This window comes from Callithrix jacchus, chromosome 7 (genome assembly GCF_049354715.1).
Source record: "Callithrix jacchus isolate 240 chromosome 7, calJac240_pri, whole genome shotgun sequence".
Lineage (NCBI taxonomy): Eukaryota > Metazoa > Chordata > Mammalia > Primates > Cebidae > Callithrix > Callithrix jacchus.
Genome location: NC_133508.1, coordinates 52529302 through 52548757, shown reverse-complemented (window position 1 = coordinate 52548757; position 19456 = coordinate 52529302). Strand labels below are relative to the sequence as shown.

Here is a 19456-nt window from a genome sequence, read left to right as displayed (position 1 = left end):
AGGCCATCCTCATCCACGGAGCAACAGAAAAGCCAGCCTTTCTGCCAAGGCGGGGCAGAGTTTCCATCAATGAGGTCTCACTCTCTCACCGAGGCTGGAGTGCAGTGGCACAGTCCCGGCTGACTGCACCTTCCGCCTTCCAGGTTCAAGCAATTCTCCTGCCTCAGCCTCTTGAGTAGCTGGGATTACAGGTATGTGCTACCATACCCCGCTTATTTTTGTATTTTTAGTAGAGGTGGGGTTTCACCATGTTGGCCAGGCTGGTCTTAAAACTCCTGACCTCAGGTGATCCATGCTGGGATTACAGGCATGAGCCACTGCACCCAGCCTAGGCGGACAACTTTGGAGGCTTAGTCCTGGAATCTGAAGAGTGGGAGGACCGGGGGCCTGGAAGAGAAGCTGGAGCCCATCCCATGTTACTGCCTCTGGTCAGTGTTCCTGGTGGCCAGCCAGGCTCGTGTCAACCTTGGTGCCATCTGGACACAGCATTTGTCCTTGTGTGGCAGGCAGTTCTGGACACGGACTGGATTCATTTGGTTTGTCTTCCCCAAGGGGCATTTAGCAGCAAAAAAGCAGAGAGGGGCAGAGATGAGAATTTATCAAATCAGGGACTGCAGAGGGTGCTGGTGAGTATCCACTCCACCCGCCATGCCACAGGGCTGGGAGCCTGGGCTCTGGACCAGAGGCCAGGTTTGTATCTCAGCTCTGTAACTTAGTAATTACCCAGACACGACAATTCTTAGGGCTCTCAGTCTCAGCTCAGTCATCTGTGCAAAGTGAGTTTTACTGGGATCTACCTCACTGGGTTCATGAGTTATGAGCTCAGAGTTTTGATTACAGGTATTTATTCATTTATCCAACAAAATATTAACTGAGCACCTACTATGGACCACGGCCTGATCTAAGCCCTGAGGATACAGAAACAATCCAAACAGACAGAAGGCCTTGTCCCCATAGAGCTCACATTAGGGTCTGTGGTATGGTAGAAGGTAACACAAATTAGAAGAAAGTAACACAGCTGTGGGGTGTGATTTTAAAAACGGTGGCCAGGCACACAGTCACCAAGAAAACGATATCTGAGCACAGATTCGAAAGGTGAGGGGGCAAGAACATTCCAGGCGGAGGAGGGAATCACAGAACCAAGGCTGTAAGATAGGAGCCTGCCTGGCAGTTTCCAGGGACCATAAAGCTGAAGAATCCATGAGTGAATACGTGAGGACCTTGACCCAGTGCCGGGCAGACAGTAGCTGCTCTAATTGTAGCAGAAATCCTTTAGAGGCCGTGGAGGAGGTGGGCGTCCATTCCTCTTTACAGAGGCCCAGAAGGGGTCAGAGACGAACTCAAGGCCATTCAAGTTAGGGGCAGAGAAGAAGCTGGGGTCCTGCTCAGGGTTCTTTGCTGCTCACCACCCCGTGTTTCTTGGAATTTGGGAACAGCCACATGGGAGGCTGAATTGTGGTCTTCAAAGATATCCAGGCCCTAATTCCTGGAATTCGTAGCTGTTAGCCTATATGGAAAAAGTGCCTTTTGGGACATGATTAAGTTAAGAATCTTGCGATGGGGAGGATTACTTTGGATCATCCAGGTTAGGCCAATGTGGTGAGTAGTGCCCTCGCTTGGTCCGTTGTAGGTGCTCAGTTAATATTTTGTTGGGTGAATGAATAAACACCCGTAATCAAAACTCTGAGGAAAGCGGAAAGGTCAAAGGAGGAAGCAGGAGATGGGATCGTGGAAGCAGGAGGAGGTGAGGAGGGGTCACCAGCCCAGGGATGCAGGTGGCCTCCAGGAGCTGAAAAGGGCAAGGAGATGGATGCTCCCCTGCGTCACTGCCCGTGAAACTGATGTTGGACTTCTGGCCTCCAGAACTGCAAGATAATAAATGTGTGTTGCTTTCACCCATGAAGTTAGGAGTCATTAGTATGGCAGACTCAGGAAACTCCTGCAGGCGGCGATCCCCTTCATACCTGTGTATGGCGCCTGCCAGCACACAGTTTCCCTACCCGGTAGCTGGTTTGCTTGGACACAGTTCCTTAATCCTGATAAAACCAATCGCTTGATGAACTATGCGCCCTTTCCTCGTGTGGCCAGGTTGGAGGGAGGCTCAGCATGGCGGTGCACCTCTACCGAGTTTGCATTTTAACCCAAGATTATGCTAGCGAGCCAAGTTTACACTTGTTCTAACACTGCCGGGACAAAAACCGTGATAAAGGTATTCTCATGCTTGAGTCAGCGGGCACCCCACTGCCTGGGGGCTCAAAACTGCAGTTCCAAAGTGCTGACGATGGGACAAGACTGATGTTTATTTCAAGTACTCATTAGATGAGGGCTTTTAAGTCCAAACTCGAGGTGCGTGTCGCAGCCAGCCAGCCCACTGCAGGCCAATGAGTCCTGTAGAAGCAAGTCCTCTGAATTCCCAGACTTTTCTTAGACCAGCTCTGCTCCTGGAGATTAGGACACCGTTGGAGAAAGCTTGCCCTGCCCATATCTGGGCATTTTCTTTTTTAGCCACAGCAACGCCGCCTCTATAGAAGTGGTTCCCAAACCTGCTGCCAAGAGCCCTTTTGGTACTGAGCTGAGCTTGTCCAGCCCCCTCCCCTCGCTGCCCCCCTTCCCTTGTCTCCACGTCATACCTGACATTCCTACTTGAGGCATTTTAGCCAGAGCTGCTTTCTTGAGTCCTGGGTTTCCTTCCTGCCTCCGATTTTTAGGAAGTCACTTGTCACACTTGGTTCCTTTTCCAACTGTTACGTTTTGGAATTGTGGCAACTACAGTGACCATTCTCCTGAGCTCCTGTGAAATGCCAGTGCTGGGTGCTTTACGTGCCTTTATTATTACTATTAATTTCATGTATTCTATTTTGTTTTTATTTATAAAATTTTAATATTCATTATATATTTACTTTATTAATTGTGTGTTCTGTTTTTATTTATAAAATCTTAATATTTACGTATATTTACTTAATCTATTATGAATATCATTTACCTAATATAATCATATTCTAATTTATCAGTTATTTATTATCATGCTTAAACTTCCCAAGGACCTGATGAAAAAGTTTCTAGAATAAGTCCCATTTCACAGAAGAGGAGCCTGGAGCTCAAGGAAGTTTAGCAACTTGCTCAGTCACATAGTGAACGGTGCAGCAAAGATTCAAACTAGACACAACTCACTCCGAGCAATTAGTTTGGTTGGTTTTTTTTTTTTTTTTGAGACCAAGTCTAACTGTCTCCCAAGCTGGAGTACAGTGATGCGATCTCGGCTCACTGCATCCTCCACCTCCCGGGTTCAAGTGATTCTCTTGCCTCAGCCTCCTGAGTAGCTAGGATTACAGGTGCCTGCTACCACATCCAGCTAATTTTTGTATTTTTGGTAGCAACAGGGTTTCACTGTGTTGGCCAGGCTAGTCTTGAACTCCTGACCTTGTTATCTGCCCACTTTGGCCTCCCACAATGCTGGGATTACAAGTGTGAGCCACCGTGCCTGGCCCGAGTGATTAGTTTTATCAGAATGAAGGAACTGTGCCCAATCAAACCAACTCTTGGGTAAGCAAACAGCTGGTGTGCTGGCAGGTACCATATACAGGTTTGAGGCACCTGTGGCACACCCCCACTGCCCAGTGACCCCAGGACCCCCACCCCCACGATGAGACCCCTCCCCTGCTGCGGCTGCCAGAAACTCTCCTAGGTCAATTTCAGTCTCTGTGGTCAGGAGAGACACAATTCCCTGCTTTTCTCAGTGTCATTTCCCTTCATAAAAACCAGCTTCTCCGATGTGAGTCACTCAGTCCCCTGCAACTCTGATACTCATCTGGATGTGTGTAAATAATTGACGCTGAGATGTTTAATCATAAAACTGAAATTGAGGTTAAAACGGGACAGCTTCCAGTAGAGGGGAGGGGAGAGGAGATTAAGAGCTTCTATTAGTTTGCTGGGGCTGACATAACCAGCGCCACACATAGGGTGGCTAAAACAACAAAAACCGATTTTTTCACAATTCTATAGGCTGGAAGTCCGAGATTAAGGTTGGTTCCTTCTGAGGCCTCTCTCAGAAGGACTTGTAGACAGCCACCTGTTCCTTGTGTCCTCAAGTGGTTGTCCCCATGTGTGTGTTTGTGTCCTATCTCTTTTTTTTTCTTGAGATAGAGTCTCGCTCTGTTGCCCAGGCTGGAATACAGTGGCATGATCACAGTTCACTGCAGTCTCAATATCCCAGGCTCAAGTGATTCTCCTGCCTTAGCCTCCTGAGTAGCTGGGGACTATAGGTGCATGCCACCAAGTCTGGTGTGTGTGTGTGTGTGTGTGTGTATGTATGTATATATAATTTTTTTGTAAAGATGGAGTCTCCCAGTATAGCCAGGCTGGTCTTAAAATCCTGGGCTCAAGTGATTCTCTTTCTACAAGGACACCAGTGATATGAATTAGGGCTCACTCATGACTATTTCACCTTAATCCCCTATGTAAAGGCCTTATGTCCAAATACAATCCCATTCTGAATACTGGGGACACGGGGCTTCAAGAGAGGAGTTTTAGGGGGAACACAATCCAGGCCACATTTGCTTTGCTTAGCCCCTCTTTCCCACTGGGTAATAAAAAAGATCTACCCTGGACCGAGCGCGTACAACCTCCACGATATTGCTAATGCGTTTCACACATCTCCCAGTAGCCCGAGGAAGGAAGGGCCATGGTCCCCACTTCACAGAGAAGTCAAGCACATGAGTGCACCGGAGGGAACTAAATCCCACCTCTGCCCAGCAGCAGCGAGGATACAATATAGGTCTCGCAGGGTCGAGGGGTGAGCGTTTTCCATGTGGAGGGTTATCCAGTGGAGTGTTTGGCTGGCTCATCATTTCAGAGCTGGAGGACACTGGTGACAGAGAAACATGGAGGTCAGGGAGATGGGGGACTACGGCAGGGACCCTGGTAAGCATCTGCTTCACTAGCTGCTCCTTATGCCCCTCAGAATCTCAGTTTCCTCATCTGTGTTTGGTGCTGCCAAGACATGACACTGTAGGGACAAGCTGGCATTATGATTCTCCGACCCATGGCTAGCCCACCCTCACAACCACCCATTCCCCCAGGTTTTAAGGTCTCCATGAACTGGCTGGGTGCAGTGGCTCATGCCTGTAATCCCAGCACTTTGGGAGGCTGAGGTGTGTGGATCACCTGAAGGTCAGGAGTTCGAGACCAGCATAGTGAAACCCTGTCTCTACTTAAAATATAAAAAATTAGCTGGGTGTGGTCAGGCACCTATAATCCCAGCTACTTGGGAGGCTGAGGCAGAAGAATCCCTTGAACCCAGGAGGTGGATGCTGCAGTGAGCCCGGATCACGCCACTGTACTCCAGCCTGGGCAACAAGAGTGAAACTTCGTCTCAAAAAAAAAGAAGTCTTCCTGAACTAAAAAAAGACATAATCGACTTTCTTCACAGCTAGCATGCCATTCAGAAGTGGCCTCACTGTCTCTAGAGGAGCCCTGGTGAAACTTGAATGCTGGAAACTGCTTTCACAGGGGCTCATTGGGCACAGCTTGGGTGGTTTTCCCTTCTGCCACGTCAGTCTATAAACACCAAGCAGGTCCCAGCTAAGGGCCAGAAATGGGGCTGACCTCCTGAGGAATGCACCAGCAAGATCTGGCCGAGGTGAGATGTCACTTGCAGGGCCTGGCTCACCTCCACGCACAGTGAGCTGCTGATCTTTTCTCCTTCCACCTGTGCTGGAGGGGGAGAAAGAAAGGACAGTGTGGGAGGGAGAGAAAGAAAGGACAGCGTGCTGATTCACTGGTCTGATGTTTTCATCTGGTCAGTAGGGTGGTTTAATTTTGCCTGACCAGGTGGGATGGTTCACATCTGTGATCCCAGCACTTTGGGAGGCCAAGGTGAGTGGATCACTTAAGGTCAGGAGTTCAGGACCAGCCTGGTCAACATGATGAAACCTCATCTCTACTAAAAATATAAAAATTAGCGGGGCATGGTTGCTGACACTTGTAGTCCCGGCTACTCAGAAGGCTGAGGCAGAGGAATTGCTTGAACCCAGGAAGCAGAGGTTACAATGAGCAGAGATTGCAGTACTGCACTGCAGCCTGGGTGACACAGTGAGACTTTGTCTCAAAAAATAATAATAATTTTGCCTAGTTGTGGTTCCCAACATCCATGTTCCTCTTCCTCCATAGTAAGCTGATGATTGGCTTTCCCTGGCTTCCTAGAATAAAGATAACAGTTCCCAGCCTCTTAGGCAGCTTACTAGCTGTTGCATGTGACTAAGTTCTGGCCAATGGGATATTAGCAGGGTGCGTATAGAGGGTGGGGCATATTCAGGAAGTGTTCTTAAATGAAGAGACATGTCTCTCCCTGCTTCCCGTTGGTTGTAGTGCAGATGTGATGGCTGGAGCTCAAGCAGCCAAACTGGGGCATGAGGTAGAGAATGGCAGAGCAACAAGATACAAGGAGCCTAAGTCCCTGAGGATCAAGAAGCTGCCCTTTCAGCCTGGACTGCTGAGCTCTGGACTCTATTTACATAAAAAAAATAAACGTTTATTTTATTGAATCTGCTTTTTTTTTTTGGTCAGGGATAGCCAAAGCTAAGCCTGCCCACACAGCCTGAGACACTCACGGTTGTAGGAGCAAAGGTGGGCAGCTATGCTGGGTGCAGATACCACAAGGAAAGGGACATAGTTTCAGAGCTGGAGGGCCCCGGTGACAGGGACACACGGAGATCGGGGAAGTGGAGGGCTATGGCAGCTGAAGGCAAGGTCCCTGGCATGCATCTGCTTCACTAGCTGCTCCTTCCGCCCCTGAGAGCCTCAGTCTCCTCATCTGCAAAATGGCAATCATGATACCATCCTGACGAGAGAATACACAGATTCTGTGCCCATAATCAGAGCCCTGGTCATAACATACCCTTGGCAGGGATGAGGTGAGTGATTCAGTACTGGGCTTTTAGAGAAAGCCTCAGCCAGAAGCAGGGTAAGAAGATGGCCAGGGTAGAGATTCGGAAAAGTGCTCTTCAGGCAGAGAGGCTGGGAAGCCCTGAAAACGCAGGGTTCGAAGGTCACAGGAGAAGGTGTCCAACAGGGAGGGGCGCCGGTCAGTCTCAAGCGCCCCAGAGAGGTTGAGCAGGTGCTGTTGTTTTACCTGCCCAGCAGCCACTCCCATCCTGCTGGGAACAGTGCCTGGTTTTCCTTCTTTAGTGCCCTCCCCATTCTCAGTCCACAGGGTTGACCTTGATTCTGGCTCAAGGGGCAGGCACATGCCCAGGCCTGGCCAATCAGGGCCTCCCACACTCCTGGGCAAAGTAATAATTTCAGGATGGACACGTGACCCATGCTGGGCCAATGAGTTTCAAATTTCAACACTTTCCCTGGAATTGCTGAGAAAGAGACACTCCTCCATTGCACATGCAGCTCAGATGCGGCTCAGAGTGGTGGGCAGAGAGAGCTTGCCTGGGAATGAGCGAACACAGCAAAAAGCAGAACCAAACAGCAGGGAGTGAGTGTCCTTATGATGCTGTTAGCAAACCTGGATGCTGCCATGTCTGAAGAACAACCCTGGAATGCTCAGTGATAAGAGCTCATTCATTAAGTTGAGTTTTCTGTCCCTTGCATTTGAAAGAGTCCTAGAATGCCAGAACTAGAAACTGAATTCTACTCAACACTCAGCTTTAGAATTCTGCACTACATCCAGGGCCAACTGGCTGAATAAATAAGTGACTTGAAATTACGCTGTCATTGTTTGTTTTTTCTTTCTTTTCTTTTTTTTTTTTTTTCTGAGACAGAGTCTTGCTCTTGACGCCCAGGCTGGAGCACAATGGCACAATCTCGGCTCACTGCAACCTCCACCTCCTGAGTTCAAGAGAATCTCCTGCCTCAGCCTCCCGAGTAGCTGGGATTACAGGTGCCTGCCACCACATCCAGCTACTTTTTTATATTTTTAGTAGAGACAGGGTTTCGCCATGTTGGCTAGGCTGGTCTTGAACTCATGACCTGGTGATCCACCTGCCTTGGCCTCCCAAAGTGCTGGGATTACAGGTGTGAGCCACCGTGCCCAGCTGTCATTGTTTTTCAGTGCACATACTTGTTCATACATCTCTTTAAATTGGAAATTGGGGGAAAAATTTGAAATGATCCATAAAATTGAATGGTCATTCTGGTTCCAGTCTGGACGCACTGAATTCAATAAAACTAAAGGGCTGGGCACAGTGGTACACACCTGCAATGCCAGTGCTTTGGGAGGCCGAAGTGGGAGGACTGCTTAAGGCTGGGAGTTTGAAACCAGCCTGGGTAACATAGCAAGACCCTGTCTCTCGCTATGTATGCTGGTGGCACACATTGGTGGTCCCAGCTACTCAGGAAGCTGAGGTGGGAGAATCACTTGAACCCAGGAGTTTGAGGCTGCCGTGAGTTTTCATCACACCACTGCACTCCAGCCTGGGTAACCATGCTTGAGACCGTATCTCTAGAAAACAAAGTCTCCACATACCCCATCCCAGTGGTGGCTGGTAAACTGGCTCTCTCCCACTCCCCCTCTTCCATATGTGTGTGTGCGCATGCACACACATACACACACACAGACAGCCCGGATTTGTAGTGACTGCCACACTGCCCATTGCTGTGGTATAAATATTCCCACCACAGCACTGTCAAGCTACTGACGTAACGTCACTGAACTCAGAGTAGGAAGGAGATGTACACAATTGGCTGTTGCAAAATGATCCAAGCTCACTGTGGCAAAGCACTGCCAGCTTTCACCTGGGTTCACATCCCACTGAGGGGCGGTGGGTGAGGCTGTGCACTGCAGACTGCTGGAGGCAGTGTGGGTGTCTCTGGTTGGGGGGTGGATGAGCCAGGTGCACACCACGCAGGGCCGTGCTGTTGTCAGATGCAGTGAGTGAGATGCACATGCAGCAAAGTAACAGGAAGAAAAACTCAGGGCTGAGGACTGCCTCCATCTTTTAAGTGAGTGGGAGGGAATGTTTTGCCTTGAATAAGCCATCGAGTTGTAGGTCTCTGAGGACCCACACATAATTGATACTCTCAACACGTCTCAGAAAAGAGAAGTTCAGCCAGGACTGCTTGGGCTTCTTTCCCACAAGCCACATCTCCCGGGAATCCTGCTGGGTCAAGGCGGAGGGCAGTCAGTCGGGCAGCGGACGCTTGTCAGGAGCCGGGCTTTGTGCTCAGGCTGCTGGAGTCTGGAATTAGGCTCTGTAGCTACTAGCTGTGCGACCCTGGGCCAGTTCTTCCCTGAGTCTCAGAATGAGGGTGACATGAGGACAAAGTGATACATGGCAAGCACCAGCAGATAGTAATCTCAGAACTCAAGGAAGAATCAGTGAGTCAAGAGACTCATCAAGGGACTCAGAGAAGGAGTGAGAACATCCTAGAGAATGAGGGCAAAACCAGTTCCTTTGAGATAGCGTAGAGAAGATGAATGAGGGTCGGGGGGGGGGGGTCTCATGGGAACAATCTTTGGAGACAAGAGAGTCCCAATAAACTCTATGGGACTCAAGATGTGGCCAGTCTGCACTGGGATGTGTTATTAAAGTGTAAATCACACAATGGATTGCCAAGACTTATCAGGATAAAAAGAAAATCTCACTAACATTTTCATATTAATGACATGTTGAGATGACATATTTTGGATATATCAAGTAAAATATATTATTAAAATTAATTTTTCCTGTTTCTTTGTCCGTCTGCAAAAAAGATGTGGTTACCAGAAAATTTAAAATTATATATGGGGCAGGCTGGTGCGGTGGCTCATGCTTGTAATCCCAGCACTCTGGAAGGCCGAGTCGGGCAGATCACAAGGTCAGGAGTTCAAGACTAGCCTGACCAATATGGTGAAACCCCGTTACTACTAAAAATACAAAAATTAGCTGGGCCTGGTGGCATGTGCCTATAGTCCCAGATACTCAGGAGGTCGAGGCAGGACAATCACTTGAGCCCAGGAGGTCAAGATTGCAGTGAGCCCATATGGCGCCACTGCATTCCAGCCTGGGTGATTGAGTAAGACTCTGTCTCCAAAAAAAAAAAAAAAACGGTGGTTCCTCAATTCTGCAACAGGCAGTCACAGAGCCCATGGCTGTGGCCAGTGCAGTCCCAAGGTGCACGTGGCAGGAACGGACAGGTGGACAGAATGCGGGGCTGACCTCCACCGGGTGACCTAACAAGTCACACCCAGCTTGCTGTCCGGTGGCCAGAGGGAACTAGCTTTCACCATGTTTCTGAGGCTTTAGGGGACGAAAAAATACCTCACTAACATTTTTATATTAATTACATGTTGAGATGACATATTTTGGACACGTTGAGCTAAATATATTATTATAATCAATTTTGTCTGTTTCTTTGTCCTTTTTAAAAAAGGTATGGTTACCAGGAAATTTAAAATTATATTTGGGCTTTGAATTCTATTTCTGTTGGAAAGCGTGGCTGCAGGAGGTAAGCTTTCAGGGGCATGAATTTTTGTCATTTTTGTTCACTGCTCTCTCTAGTTCAAGAACAAGCCAGGCCAGAGGAGCTTAATAGCTGTTTGTTGAAGGAAGGAATAGCACAGCATAGTGGTACAGTGGAATTTGTAGAGAGAATCAGTAGTTGACTTAGCAGTAGAGTGGAATATAGATGGATTTTGGAGTCTCTGGGATGTAGGTTTAATTCTGTACATCCCTGGCAATGCACTTCACCTCCTCATCTGTTAAAAAGAAAATGCTGTCCAGGCGCAGTGGCTCACACCTATATTCCCAGCACTTTGGGAGGCCGAGCTGGATGAATCACTTGAGGTCAGGAGTTCAAGACCAGCCTTACCAACATGGCAAAACCCCATCTCTACTAAAAAAAAGTATACAGGGCCGGGCGCGGTGGCTCAAGCCTGTAATCCCAGCACTTTGGGAGGCCGAGGCGGGTGGATCACGAGGTCAAGAGATCGAGACCATCCTGGTCAACATGGTGAAACCCCGTCTCTACTAAAAATACAAAAAATTAGCTGGGCACGGTGGCGCGTGCCTGTAATCCCAGCTACTCAGGAGGCTGAGACAGGAGAATTGCCTGAACCCAGGAGGCGGAGGTTTTGGTGAGCCGAGATCGCGCCATTGCACTCCAGCCTGGGTAACTCCATCTCAAAAAAAAAAAAAAAAGTATACAAAAATTAGCTGGGCATGGTGATGCTCACCTGTAATCCCAGCCACTCAGGAGGCTGAGGCAGGAGAATCACTTGAACCCGGGAGGTGGAGGTTGCAGTGAGTTGAGATTGTGCCACTACACTCTAGCTTGGGAGACAGAGTGAGACTCTGTCTTAAAATAAAAATGAAGGTGAAAAGGCTTTCTACTTTCCCAGCCACTCCTGAGAGTCCAGGTCTGGCACAGGGCAGGCACACTGCAAGCTGCTGTTGTCATTTGCTGTGGGAAACCTGGGGAGGCAGGGAGGCCGGAGAGCAGTGCCAGAGGGCTGTTGCCTTTCTGGGTGTGTGAATGATAACCCCAAGTTAGGCACCAGCCTGTGATCTCAAGCAGCTTCTGAGAGGTTTATCCCAAGACAGAAGGGCCCATATCGATCCCACTGCAGGAACCGCAGCCAGTTTCCCCACAAAGACAGGCAGTGGCAGCTTGGACAGGGAAGCCGAGAGCCAGCAGCAGGTGCAATTGGGGACCAGGGGAGATACCTCCATGGGCCACCTGGAATGGCTCCAATTTAGAAACCCCCAGGGTAGGCCAGGTGTGGTACCTCACACCTGTAATCCCAGCACTTTGGGAGGCCAAGGCAGGTGGATCATTTGAAGTCAGGAGTTTGTGACCAGCCTGGTCAACATGGTGAAACCCCATCTCTACTACAAATATAAAAATTAGCTGGGTATGGTTGTGCACACCTGTAATCCCAGCTACTTGGGAGGCTGAGGCATTAGAATTGCTTGAACGGGGGAGGCAGAGATTGCTGTGAGCTGAAATCGTGCCACTGAACTCCAGCTTGAGCAACAGAGCGAGATTCAATCTCAAAAAAAAAAAAAAAAAAAAGAAAAAAGAAAAAAGAAAAGAAAGAAACCTCCAGAGCGACAGTGCAGGCTATTCTATGGGCTTCTCAGATTCCTCCCCAGAGGGGCCCTCTGCGGGCTGCTATGCTGGTGTTGTGCCTGGACACCTCTGTGCTCTCGGCCAATGGCCTCTGAGAGTGCCAGCCTGAGCCTGGGGAGCCGGTGGTGGTGGCCTTTGCTGGGACCCTCCTGTGGGCCCAGGGGGACAAAAGTGGCTCTCAATCCAGCACATGCACATTGAAGCAAGTTAAAGGATTTAGTCTGAAGCATAGAAGCAGATAGGGCCAAGTAGCGAGCAGTAGCTGGTAGACATTTGGTGAGTTGGGCAGTGTCTCCTTCTCCCACTGCCGCTGAGATGCGGAAATCAGTCGAATTCAGTATGAAATGGAATAGACGGAAGGCATGAGTCAGCCAATGAGGGTCCCAGAAAAGTGAAAAGTAGCACCGCCCAATGCTGACCCGGAACAAGGAGTCCAAGAAGGAGTTCCAGACGCTGGTGTGATCATGCAGGTTCCAGGCAGGATTGTTGAGGCAGCGAATAATGAAGATGTCCCATTTTCAAGACCAGCAGATCTTGACCTTATTCAATCAACTCTCTTTAAACCCCTGGCGCTAAAAACACCACATCGTGTACCTACCCTAAGTGAAAGACCCCTAGATTTTCTGGATTTACAAAGACGTCTGGCTGGGTCTCATGCCTGTAATCCCAGCACTTTGGGAGGCCAAGGTGGGCAGATCATGAGGTCAGGAATCTGAGACCAGCCTGGCCAACATAGTGAAAACTCCATCTCTACTAAAAATACAAAAAATTAGCCGGGCGTGGTGGCAGGCACCTGTAATCCCAGCTACTCAGGAGGCTGAAGCAGAATTGCTTGAACGCGGGAGGCAAAGGTTGCAGTGAGTTGAGATCGCATCACTGCACTCCAGCCTGGGTGACAAATAAGGAAAGAAAGAAAGACTTCTTACAATCCCTGAAAATGAAGAAATCTGTGCAGTTGGCAGACTAGAGAGAGCACGGTCTATGAGTGAAATGCTGTTCACTAAAACGGACAGTTGGTCAGAAATGATCCTCTCCGTGTCGTGTGGCGGGTCTGCTGCCGCCACTTCTGACCCTCATCATGACAGTGTCGGGTATGGCATTTCAAATACAGATACAACAACTGAAGGAACGTCGGAAGACCTGACTGCTGTAGATGCTGCTTCAGAAAGCTACAGTAATCTGCTTTTGGCAGATAAGGAATCTCTCTGGGCCTGCGTGTCGCATGAGAATGGCAGTGGTGGCTGCCCTTCCCAGCACAGGTTTCCAGGGGCCAGGTGGGGTGACCTGGACCAGTGACTGTTCCTCAGCTGACTTAAAGTGGGTGAAAACCTGATAACTGGCTACCCACCTCTGCAAGAAGGGATGTGTTACTTTCACATTGTTAATTTCAGTATAGCAAATGCCACCAACTTAGTGGCTTCAAGCCACACAAATGTATTCTCTTGTAGTTCTGGAGGTCAGAGGTCTACAATCAAGGTGACCAAAGGCTGTGTTCCTTCTGGAGGCTTCAGGGGAGAAATCCATTTCCTCGCCTCTTCCAGCTTCTAGAGGCTACCTGCCCTTTTTGGCTGCTGGAGCCTTCCTCCGTCTTCAAAGCACATCCCTCCAACTTCTGCTTTCCTAATCACATCTCCGGCTCTGACTCCAGCCTGCCTGCCTCCTCCCTCTAAGAACTTTTGGGACTACATCATGCTCACTTGGATAACTTGGGATCATCTTCCTGCCTCAAAGTCCTTACCCTAACACCTGCAAAGGCCCTTTTACCATATAATGTAAAGAGTCACAGATTCTAAGATTAGGATGTAGATATTCTTGGGGTGGGGCTGGGAGGCATTATTTAGCCTACTACAAGGGCCACAGGCACAATCCTGTATAATTTAAAGGAAATTCACTGGCTTTTCACAGACCGTCCCTGTGGATAAGATTTCCTACCCTGGTATCTGGCAGCATGGCTCTTGCTTGCTGAGATCTCAGTTGGATCTCAGATGCTCAGTTGGATCTAGACAATGTGTATCAGATTCCAAATTGGAGTACACATTTTCAGAGGGCCTTTTGTTTTTAAAAGCATGCATTAGGAGGCTGAGGCAAGAGAATCTCTTGAACCCAGGAGGTGGAGGTTGCAGTGAGCCAATATCGAGCCATTGCACTCCAGCCTAGGCAACAAGAGCAAAAATCCATTTCCAAAAAAAAAAAAAAAAAAAAGCATGTATGCATCTTTAGATCATCTTCAGAAGAGCTAACACGCACCGAATGCTTCCTCTGAGCCTGGATGATCATCTCATGTCATCATGCAACAACCACCACTGCCATTCCCATGCTAGAGTCACAGATAGGCCCAGAGAGGTTCCTTAAATCTGCCCAAAGCCTCATGTTAATAAGTAGTAGGGCACAGCTGTGAGACAGATAGTGAGTCCAGAGTCCATCCTCTCAACCCCTCTAAAATCCTGTCTCTCACCTGCCCCCAAGCCCTGCTCTAAAAGAAGGAGTTTTTAATCTACGCACCAGTTCCATGACCAAGGTTCTTTTTATCTAAGGTCAGAAGCGGAGATTTGCAAATGACAGAGAGAGGGAAGGGGACGAGGGGTTGTCTCAGGCCGTCAGTAGCAAAGATGAATGCCAATGTGTTAAGTAACCTGCCTTGAAGACAACGGTCAAGGCTGAATGCTGAAAGGGCCTCTCTGACACCTTGGTTCAGCCCCTGCAATCCAGGGCTCACAGGGCTGCCTGAAGCCTTATGTCTGGGAACTCTGCCCTCTCTGGGCTACACAGATGAATCTGAACCCACAGGCCTAGAGCTCTGTCCCGGTACCAGGCTCAGAGCTGGACATTTTGGATGTCATCTTTGTGACTGGAATCATCTCAGTACTCCCTGGCTGCTATCTCATCCCTGCCGTAAGAGGAGGGAAGCGAGCTGAGGTCACAGGCTCATAACCAGCGCTGTGCAGATTCAAACCCAGATCCTCTTCCTGAAAGCCTCATGGTGGGTGTCCCGGCCTCTGGTGCATCAGTGAATGTCCTGGCCTCAGGCCAGGAGCTATGCCAGCCTCACCTCTACCCTCTGGGGTGTTTAGATCCAAAGATGAGCTAAGGAATTATAATTCCACATGTTTAGACATGGAATGGAAGCAGCCAGAGGGGTAAAGACCAGCAAGGGTCAAGACTGCCTCCTGAGCCTGGAGAAACTTCCAGGCTGAACAACAACCACAATAACAATAGTAATGACAATGGCTGGGCACGGTGGCTCGCGCCTGTAATCCCAGCACTTTGGGAGTCCAAGGTGCGTGGATCACCTGAGGTCAGGAGTACGAGACCAGCCTGGCCAACATGGTGAAACCCTGTCTCTACTAAAAAAAAAAAAAAAAAAAAAAAAAGGATAATTAGCCAGGCGTGGTGAAGGGCACCTGCAATCCCAGTTACTCAGGAGGCTGAGGTGGGAGAATCACTTGACCTGGGAGGCAGTGGTTGCAGTGAGCGTAGATCACACCACTGTACTCCAGCCTGGGCAACACAGTGAGATTCTGTCTCTAAATATATATATAATGAGCAAATAACAGCTGCTATTTCCTGAGTGCCCCCTATGAGCTGGGCATGGATGGCTGGATGGTGCTGCCAGGGAGGGTGGGCCCTGGAGGGGCAGGAGCAAAGCTGCTGACCTCTGGTTGCTGTCTCTCCAGACGTCCATTCAGCAAACATCAACATGAAGCAGCAGTCATCCAGGTGCTGGGGAACATGGCAATGCCATCTCGGGGAAATGACCCAGTGCCAGGTCCCCCACAGGTACGCCCTCTCTTTACAAAAGCCTAATATCAAATAGGAATGTCCCAAACAGGTAAACTGAGGGATACTTCTTATCAGAAAAGAAGTCACTGCAGGGACCCTTTACGTAGATGCTATTGTCTTTCCCCGGAATGTAAAGCTATCCAAGCCGTTGTACCAGTGATTCCCAACAAGGGTCTTTGGAGGCCTGAGGGTTTGGCCATGCTGGGCTGGGGGAGCCAGGCTGCCCAGGGTTACCTTGATGAGCACTCAGGTGATGTGGTAGCCATGCCATGTGCTTGCATACCAGGCAGGGCCTCTTTCTGGCAGATTCTAAGGCTGGGCGTGGTCAGGCCTAGCCAATCAGTTCTTCTCTGTCCTAGGGGGCGGGGCTATGGCCCAGGCAGAACCAGTGAGGCTCAGTTCTTTGCTTTGGAGGAAACACTCAGACTCCCATCCCCCTGGGTTTGTGGGAAGCAGACTGGAGCTGCTGGTGGCCCTATCATCTTCGCAAGGGGAGAGGCTGGCTGAGGAGGGGACCAGCAGAGAGGTAACGCGAGCCGAGGTGGAAATTGAGAGAACCTCCAGAGGATACCACTGGACCCAGAAATCCAGCTGGACCTGGCAATGTTTCCATTTATGAACCAAAAACACTCTTTTGCCTAATAAAACTTTTAAAATGAAATAAGTGACTAAAACAGCAAAACAAAACAGGTCAGCTCCCACCCCCCACCCCACTTTTCTGAGGCCAGCTTGGTGTCAACAGCGTGAGCAGCCAACGCCACCTGTGCCCATGCATCCTCTCAGCTTGCACAGTCAGGCCACTAGCACCTGCAAAAGTGGGGGTTAGGGAATGGGAGCTGAGAGTCGGGGCCTGAGGGTTATCAGAGCTCTTTCCTTGGCCGGGGTGTTTTGAGGATGGCTGCTAAGGTCACTCACTAAGAGAGGGCTGTGGCCCCGGCTGTAAGGGAAGAAGGACAGAGTCCCAGGTCTGCAAGTGGGAAATGTCTCCTAGGCCACTGCCCTAGAAGGCACCAGGCCATAGAGAGGATCATAAATCACTGGGTGGGAATGCCTCTGGGCTGTTAGCAGGAAATAGAGGGTGGAAGAACCAGGCCTGTCCTTGAAAACGTTATTGTCATGGCCTCCAGCAAACAGATACAGAAGAAAAGAAAGGAAGCGGAGATGGATTGGTCAGAGCAGGCAGACAGCCCCGGGGCTCCATCTCCTCCCCATGGGCTGGGTACGGTGCCGGCACCCACAGGCATCACCAGCCTCTGCCCTCAGCCTCCTGCATGCCCACGATGGGCAAAGAGAAGAAGCCACAGTGAGACCAAGGGCAGGAAGGAACAGAGAGGCATGGACAGCACAAAGGAGGAAAAATCGAGCAGAAGTGCAGGGGATCTGCGGAAGCTCAGGGGAGGAAGAGATGAGGGCAGGGTGATGGTGGCAGGGTGAATTAAGATCCAGTCCCCGAGGAGGCAAGCGGGGATGGAGATCCGCTGGGGGAGGAGCGGGCCGGGGACTGGGGGGTGGGGATGCTGTGTTGGAAGGAGGGTGACTCAGGCTGCAGCTGCGTGCTCCCACTGAATACTTGTGGCCTCTCTGGTCAAACAGCCCAGCCTCTGCTAGGCCTGCAGTTGCTGGAGGGGCTGGCCCAGTGCAGGGTTTGTGTAGAGATGGGCCATCAGTCACACACCCACACCCACAGTGGGGCTGCCCCACAAGCTGGCCACTTTGCATTCCTCACAGTGGTTTCCCCAAGGACAAAGGGCGGGAGGAGCGCAAGGCAGCCAGTCCGCTTCCGGACAGCCACCCACACCTCACCTGGATACAGGTGGGCCTTCCCCCCCCCCCCATGACCTCTCTGCCCCCTGGTCTGCCCTCTCTCCACTGCTCTCGGAGGGGTCCTTCCAAAAGGCAAATGTGACGATCCCACCCTTGGGCATGATCCCTCCATGGCTCCCTATGGTTGCCCCCAGGATTAAGCCCTGCTCATGAGGCTCTTCATAGTCCTAGTGCCTGCACTCCCCTCAGGCCTGGGTTAATTTCCATGCACAATCTCATTTAATCCTCCCCACTACTCAATACAGAACCTCATTCTACAGCTGTCTTAAGTGAAGCTAGGAGAGGCTAAGTAACCTTTGCCGATTTCCCACATCAGCAGAGTCACCATCTTCCTCATCTGGGCTCAAAACCAAGGTCAGCCATGACCCCTGGCTCTTGCTCACTCACGGGCAAGTCACAAACATCCATTAGTTACAAATGCCCATCTCATCCCCCTTTTCTGTTTCCACTGCTGCCATTCTGGGGTAGACACTTACTCCTCACTGAACCTAACAGGCTTCGTTCCCCATCTTTCCTGTCCATCCAATTCACCCAGCACACTGCTACCATTTTGATCCTCCTGGAATAGCTGTTTTCTATCTGGTTACCCCCTGCTCAAGAACATTCAAAGGCTCCTCAGTGCCAAACTATCAAAGACCAGACTCTTCATGCCCTTTACCCCCAACCTGCGGAGTCTGGGAAAACAAGTGGGGAGGCTTCCCAGGGTGCCTTCCTAAGCCTCTCTCCACTGGCTGGGTGGGAAGAGGGGGCAGCGTCCCTCCCTTGGGCTCAGGGCACAGGTAGCTGGAAGGCAGGGCTGGATTCCAGCTGCTGGGGCCCTCACTGCTGCCATGGAGTAGGCCTCCCTGAGCTGCAGAGTCCTTGCTTGGGGTTCTACAGGAGGTAGACACAGTTCTTTCCACTTGGGGGCTTCTGTGAGGCCTTTAAAGGGATGACAGCATGGATAATAGGAGGACGACCAGGGGCTGCAACACTCCATGTGTGAGCTTGAACTCAAAACTGACCTCTGAATAGCTCAGGTACCCATGGATGGCCACATGAAGATCATGCTCAGTTCAGCCAGTGAAAAGAGATTCAACCGGTCTTCCCAGACTACAGAGTTCAAGTTCACAGATTGGTAAAATTCCTCCCAGTTTTGGAGACCACCTGTCACAGCATTTAGGAAGTACAAGGCTAAGAATGTCCGCTTTGTCAGCCGTCGTAACCAACCTTACATATAGATGTGGCCAAGAAAGATGAATCAGAAACATAATCCATAACTCTGCGTTACACCAAAAATCTGAAATTAATATCCCAGCAGATGAAGAAGGGACTATTTATTATAAGGGGATTTCCCCACTTCCAAGAAGTCTTGGGCTTCAGTTTCCCCCCTGTACAGTAAAAACACGGGTAGGACTATGTTATCCCAACATTTCTTCCTGCACTGAAATTCTCAGGTTTTATGAGTTAGTCCCAGTTACAGAAGTCTGCCCAGGTCCCAAGGACGGCAGTTTTTGGAGAGTTCTTTGGAGAAAAGAAAGGATATCACAACTGATAGAATAGATAAAGTTTTGGGCAATGTGGCAGTCACCTTCTGCATGGGGAAGGAACAGAAGAGATTTGACAAAATGAACAGGCGTCTTTTCCTGCGGTGGGCTCAGGGCTCCTGAATTTTGAGCCTCTCCCAAGCATGACTTCGCCGGTGAGGGAGCTTACAGAAGTCTGCGTATATGAAAGAACGAAGTCTGGACCATCATGCACACTGGGAACAAGTTATCTCTGGGGCATGGGGGTCAGGCGGGGGTGGGGCAGGCAG

The 19456-nt window shown here is 50.0% G+C and overlaps 1 protein-coding gene across 5 annotated transcripts in view; it reads right to left on the bottom strand.

The window, feature by feature from the left end:
* TMEM51 (transmembrane protein 51) overlaps window positions 1-19456 on the bottom strand; it is a 60571-nt gene that overhangs the window by 15664 nt on the left and 25451 nt on the right. Inside the window, exons 2-3 of one of the 5 annotated variants that reach the window (XM_078330422.1) lie at window positions 5605-5712; window positions 4743-4864 (exon numbers count right to left, since the gene is read on the bottom strand). The exons of the other annotated variants lie outside the window; for them this stretch is intronic. The gene's annotated coding sequence lies outside the window, so the exon portion shown is untranslated. The remainder of the gene's footprint in view (window positions 1-4742; window positions 4865-5604; window positions 5713-19456) is intronic. 5 annotated transcript variants of the gene reach the window in all.